Source organism: Sprattus sprattus (genome assembly GCF_963457725.1).
Source record: "Sprattus sprattus genome assembly, chromosome: 1".
Lineage (NCBI taxonomy): Eukaryota > Metazoa > Chordata > Actinopteri > Clupeiformes > Clupeidae > Sprattus > Sprattus sprattus.
The window spans coordinates 28,741,222-28,748,721 of NC_137920.1; positions in this window are offsets into that span (position 1 = coordinate 28,741,222).

Here is a 7,500-nt window from a genome sequence, read left to right on the forward strand (position 1 = left end):
GAGCGGAGACTGGTTGCCGTGGAGATGACTGGTTCAGAGCTCGAGCCTGCGCCAGCGTGATAACAGTCGCAGCATCTTCCAGGAAACTGTCGCCCCAATATGATGTAAATTGCGCAACAAATGTTGCGGGGTGGGGTTGAAGCGAAATTAATTAATTGTATGCCTCTAGAGCAATGGATCTCCTAAAGGTAACAATGACTGGTCATGCCCACGAATGCCAACATAAATAGCCTATACCTCAATAAACTGCAAGACAATGAATAGGTTAAAATATAGTACCAAATATTAGGCAGGTAGATAATAAAACGAATCATTGTGTTTTGGTGAAATCTTTAAGGGCTTCAAAGATCTAATTTTACAAACGTGTTTCCCACTCTGTACAAGCTATGAAGACAACAGTAACATGAGTAAAGCGATGATAATTATTATTTTTGTTCGGAAAACACCAACCAGTAGGCCAATAATAATAACAATAATAATGATTATAAGAAACAAATTATAATTATGGTTGTTGTTGTTATAATTATCATTGTTGTTGTTGGGTTTTGTTGGTGTTTTATTTCCCTCTTTTTAAAATCATTATCATCAATAAATACAAAATATTTAGATAGGCTGCAGCCCATTGGCATTCTTGTATGCACTATGAGTTTGTAGGATGTTAAGCTAACTGTTCATCAACATAGGCTACCTTCTAATACAGCTATAAATGAACATTTACATTGCAATTATCCAGACCTTCAAAATGAGGCCTAACTGAAATTAACCAAAAGCTTCCATTGTGCTGTCAGTTCTTTGGTATTCAAGTCAGAATGATTAGCCTTTCTTTTGAATGTGGCCCAGTCATCAAAGGGATATATATTTCAGTGTGTTACAGTTGTGACTTCAGTATACATTGGAAGAGTGGAACTGGGTGTGAGTGAGGGCAAATAAAGTAACAAACTAAAATGACTGCATTTAAAGGTGTGGTTTAATAGACAGACACACTTAAGGAAAACACAGAAACACTCTCTCACACACACACACACACACACACACACACGCACATAGTAGAAAGATGAGAGTGAAAAGAAAAGTTTGACAAAGGCACCTATGTAGATATACAAACAGAGAGAGTGAGAGAGAGAGGCTGCTTGACAGAGAACAAGTCTCAGGCCAGGAACATCAAAGGGAGAGTGGGCAGAAAAAAGAGAACTTCTCCATGTCACCAAAACGTGACCCCTCACCGGTTCTTTTTCGGCTACTGCTGGATTCAACCAAACTCATCAGGCAGTACAATGCTGACGACCTCAAACCACACACAAAAACGCAACATCTCACATACTTTACTATTCTCCGCTGCTCTCTTCGACCAAGCTCAAACATTTATTAATTTGACCTTTCCTTCGTGGCGTCAGCGCCTTCAAAGACCGGCCTCCGTCTCCGTGTCTTTAACAGGGCCGTCGGAGACGAGCTCAGTGGGGGAAGCAGGCTACTCGCCTTCCCTGACTCTCCCCCAGCCGAGACACACAAAAGAGGCTCCGGGTGAATATAATGAAAATGAGAATCAATTAGGTTATGGGCTTTGGAGGCGAAGGGGGGGCTTTGTCCACAGAAGAAAGAGGACTCATCGCCGTCGTGAGAGCTAGGGAAGGGGAAGGGGAGGCGGCCTAGAAGATGGCGCGCCGATTTTTCAGACAAAATTAAAGAGCTTGGTAGATTGGTTTTACTTGTTTTTTGTATTATTATTATTTTTATTAGAAGGTAAAGGTTGGCCGTGTTAAATTAGTTTCTATTTTAGCCCACTAAAGATGAGAAAGTGGGGATAAGCCATACACCGTGTGTTATCCAGTGACATGGTAAAAGCAGAATGATGAGTGTAAACATATCTGTGATCAGATTCCAGCTCTTGTGTACAAATGAAAAGAAACGGAGGCCAACAATTACTATGCATTCAAAACTGCAAAAGACACTGATGGTTTTTACTTGGCCTCTGTTCAAACACGGGAGCAATTCAGTACTACTAACTATATCCAATGTATGTATTATATTTAAAACATTATGTGGTAAAAATCGAAAGGCTACAGCACCGAGGGACTGAAGTCAGTCGCTTTAAAAAAAAGTGTCTCACACTCACGTCAGATTAATCTGTGCGGTGTAAAATGACAAATATGGCGCTTTGTGTAAGAATCATGAATATATGTTTAGGGGAAATGAGATAGACGTGGGAAAATTGATTTTCCTTGAAGTTCCCATGAAACTCCTTTCTCGGATAGAATCGAGCGCAACGCCGCCATCTAGTGTAAAAAGGTACACAAATATTTATAACCACAAACACAAACAAGGTCTTTTTATATCATCACCCTTTAGATTACCTGTTTAAGTCAAATGAGATTTTAGATGATTAAAATTTTAAATTTCATAGACGGCTAATATGAGCTGTGTTCCAAAGTAGGGTTGCCTGTAAATATGGCCGGGAAATAAAAGCCTCGACCCCTGGAATAAACATATGATTATCAATTACGCCACTAGATGGCAGTATGTCAATAAGGCCATTTTGGAATGTGGTATCATCATGGACATTGACTTGAAATAAATCAGTAAAAAATACAGACTTCCTAATAGGTAGTGACTTTGAAGCATAACGGTAATAGACTTTACCTCATACACTTTAACTGGTCTTTTTCCTTAATCTAAAATTTAGATTGATGAGCTAAAGTAGGCTAATCCTTATTCCTTCAGCGTGTGTCCTCCTGCGTTTTGCGGTAGCAGGTGTTAGCCTACTATGTTAGGACACAACTTAAATCTGCACTAATGTGAGGTATACTTGTGACACGGGGGGACAGAAATAGAAACAGGACAACTGAGGCTTTAGTTTTAAAGCCATCAAGTTCAGTCTGGATTAAGAAGTCGAATAGCTGTGTCTGTAGTATCTAAAGTCAAACATTGTCCAAACGTAACCTCAAAAATCACAGCCGTTTTGCTATCAGTTATTGACTTCACACTATGAGGGTTTTGTATCATTCCAGGGGGTTTCCTGTGTAATATGTAATTGTCTCTCAAAGCATCCAACCCCGGAAAGAGCACCGTTTACCGCCACAGTTCTCTCATACATAATGTCTACTCAATGTCCGCTACAATCGTACCTGGACCAATTCTCTCTCTTTTTTTAAGAACACGCTAGGGTGAGACCAGGACAGGTCTGTTTATGCCTCTCAGCCCACACCTTCCGTTAGCGACGCAATCACCCCCAACGTCACCGTTCGTCTCATTCAAGGCTTTGACTGAGCCATGAGGCTAAGCACCACTCTATTATGGCATCAGTAGAGAGCCACACGTGCTGAAGCATTGATACGAGACCTATGTGTCAAATCGCATTCTTAATCTACTGTCAGTGCTGTTATTAGCCTAGTGGTTTCATAAAGCTGTGAATGTTTATCTATGAATGTTTATTACAAACATACAAACATAAACAGCATTGCAATTCTAGGATTATTATTTTACAAGAAAGAGAATAGATCAAATTACATAGTCTTTTTTTTTTTTTTTTTACCAGCCAGCAAGATATAAATGTTTGTTACACTTTACACTGTAATGCTTGGAAGGACTGAAGTGTAAGAATCTCACAGGTCTAACTCATATTCAAACTCATATTTTTTTCTTAATGAATCTAGCCAAGCTATAAAAAAAAGGTAGAAAAAGTGGCATGATTACACTGAGTGCTTCCTTTCGTCATCAGTTCTTGAGAATACTGGAATGCTGTGGGCCTCATTTTACTCCCATGATGCTCAGCAGACTCACCCTAGGCATGTATGAAATCATGCTGCCTTAGAGAGAAATAAGTGGATGACACTTTTTTTAAATCCTATTTCCAGGCACTGTCCAGACACACTTCCTACTGACACACACACACAGGGTCGATTATTATGGGTTAATAGTTGTAAGTTAGTAATCGTAAGGTAGGGAAAAGGGGCTAAATGTTATACATTTATGAAGTAGGTGGGAGCGTGAAGTAAGTGCGTCTACTCCATGCTCACGACGACAGGAACTCCCCTACTGATACACACAAACAGGGCAGTGAATCACTGATCTGTATTTATAACTTACAGGTATGTTACACATTTACAAGTATTGCTGTAGTTTCCACTAAAAGGGTCAACGGGCCGGTGATTCCCTAGTTCCAATTAAAAACGTACTATTACATTTACAAGTATCGCTGTAGTCAGAGATGGGCAGTATTTCAATTACTTGTATTTGAAATACGAGTTAATTTACTTTTGAGTATTTTGTAATTTGTATTTGATAGGGCCGATAAAAAATCAAATGTAATTTGTAACAAAATACTTTAGAGTGGAGTAATTTTGTATTTAAAATAATCAAAATACTTTCTCCAGTGTTTAGGCAGAAGGAGATTTTTTTTCTGTCTGATTCTACCACTAAACCATCTGATATGCCTCTCAATGTCATTGTCGAATCAGGCATCAGTCAATTTGCTTCTTATGGCCCGCCCCTTTTTGGGGCGAAGAGGAAATCACCCCAGATCTCTCTCTTTGACTCTCATGTTAAACACAGCTGCTGCCTGCAAAAAATATATATATACAAAATCAATCAAGTTGTTCTCTTTTAATAGCTTTGGTAAGTTACACTTAAAATCTGCGACTGTTCTTGTATCAGATGGTCATACTACGTTGCTCTGATTGGTTCTAGGTATCCAATTGAGCGAAGAGGCATTTTCTTTCCTGGTTCGTTGAAATACGCCCAATAATCACAGCTCAATGGAGCAGTATCAGACTTATTCTGACTAGAATTATGAGTATGACATCGTCATGCTATCTTTTTTACTGGGTTCACCAGAGCTTTGTGTACATTATATAGCCCCGTAGCCAGGGCCCATAGATATATTTATGTCAATCTAAATAGTATTAGCTAAGTCACTTTGCCAAAAATACTGATGTACACCTTTATTCAGCGAAAAAATTACACTGACAGGTGGAATAGGCGGAATATGTGTGCGGGGGGAGGGCGTGGTGGTGGCGGCAGGTTACAAACATGAAAAAAAGGATACGGGACTCAAATGTTTGGGAACCACTGCCTTACAACACTGACAAGGGCCCGTCATAATAGCCTGCACCTGGGCCCTTGGTAACTTAATTACGCCACTGAATAGCCCATACCTGAATGTTCTGCTATACCAGATTGTGAGAACTGAAAATTCAAAAAAAGTATTTCCTGTATTTTAAAAATACAAAATATATGTATTGTATTTTGTTAAATTTTTTGGCAACAGTATTTTGTATTTTATTTTGATACATTTATTTGAAGGGTATTTTGTATTTTGTATCAAAATACATTTTGATGTATTTTTGCCCATCTCTGGCTGTAGTGTATGTACTGGCTTACGCATGTAATTTACAAAAAGATTGTACAAAACTGAATGCCAATATTTTGTGACAAACAACCTACACCTTTCCTCTGCCAAGTTTAGTTTACAGAACAAACACAAATATAATGTATGTCCTCAAATCAGTTGGACTGTTACCGGTATGTCATCCTGAGGTGGACAGCTGGGCGACTAAACTCAACATGAAGTCCAACACTTAATTGGGCTAATTTGATGCAATCAAAAACTGTCACACTGATTACACTTGCTTGTGGACATACGCAGTTGTGGAGACCACGGACACGTAGTGGTTCTTGCTATACTTTCTAGTCCGCTTTGAGTCCACAGTTGGTGTTCTTGTAGTGTTGTGGCCATGCAGACCCCCTCGCACAGAGCCATGTGTACACAAAAAAAATCGCACAGAGCTGCGGGTACACCCTCTGATGATGACATCTACGTCACGCAGACCCTCAGGTATCTGCGGATGCGCAAGTATTTAAGCTGATAGACGTGAAACTAAACAACTGAGAAACTAAAGAAACAATAGGCTACAGAAGTATAGCCAAATATAAAAGTAATTGTTTTAGCTTTTAAACACGCACTTCCAAGTGCCATTCTGAGATGAAAGGGACCGCAGAAATGCATTGTTTACTGTTGCTAGCTAGGACCACTAGCAGAGCCAAGGGTAGGTTCAGATGTGCTTGTGCATCTAAATCTTTTACATCTAAATCTAAAGCTGGCACACCCAGGCAGGGGTGTCAGCATAAGCCCAAGCTGGAAAGGGGTCCCACAGGACGGCTGATTGGTCCACAGCAATGACCCCCTTGAGATCAATGATTTAGTGCAGGAGAGTACAATGACCAGAGATCCCCTACGGTTAATTCCTGCACTGCCATCTGCTTTTTTAACAACCTTGTAATGTGTCTTTAATGTGTAAATGGCAGATATTGTATGTAATATGGTTGTTCAGGTCTGACAGTGTACAAAGCTTTAGCATAACCTAAGATCTAGCCAACGCTGAGTGACATTAAGATTTTCATAAAGATCTTAAAAATAGGCCTATTGGTGGGTGTGAACTGTGTTGGCATTGTTTTCTCCAAACCAAAAAAGCCTCAGGACACACCAAAACAGGGAGGTGCTGGTCACGGTGTGGTGGTGCCAGCTGATGTATTTTCCCACGCTCTCATTCGGCAGGGGAGAACCTCCTCCTCCGAATGCACCTGATATGTTGAATGACCTTGCGATTCCGAACTCTTGACTGCGTGTACTTATCAAATTAACCTCTCACATGAGAAACCAACAACAATTTTGTGGTTTCACGGAACATTAAATAATTTGAGAGCGGGGGGGTGGGGGGTGTTTGGTAGGAGTCACCGCATTCTTGAATTAAACTTAGATGTGTTTGATCCACTAAAGCACAGATTGCATGTACAATGTACAACAGTACTTTCCAGTCAACGGGAATTTGACAAAATTAAAGGAATTAGGGTAGAACAAACAACGACAAAAAAACTACAAAAGATAGATAGAAAATCTGTAGGGGGTGGACAGACACTCAGAAAACAAATGAAAATAAAATAAATCTGGGGGATGGAGTTTTGTCTTGGATGTGATGAAGGCATGTGAATAAGGACTTCAGACAGACAGACAGGCCTGGGCCCACAATCATCATTTGGATGCTGGCGTCATTGGCCATGCCATTTGGTTAGGTCACAGATAAAGGGAGATTGGAAACATTTGTCATAACATAAAATAGTGTAAACAATGTCAGGAAATAAACACTGATCCTTCAACCCTCCATATGATAGTTTAGAAGCTATCACAATTGATTGGATCCAAAAGTGAAGTGGGATAAAGCAAGGCGTTTTCAGGCTTAAAGGCTTTTAAGACATTGCACCATAGTGTTATCTGCGAGATCGGGGCATCGAAGCAGATGCTGCAGCATCTGCATCTACAAGAAAAGGAAAAGGCAAAAAGAAACACGCAACAAAAAATACAAAGAGATAACAAAGTAAAAGTACTGAGAGTACGTGTTGGTATTGATCTCAGTTTGAGAAAAAACGGTCCCCTGAAAGAAATGGAAAGATTTTTACTAGCAGCCTGAATAATTTCTGACACTGTGACAATTCAAACAATTAACCCCT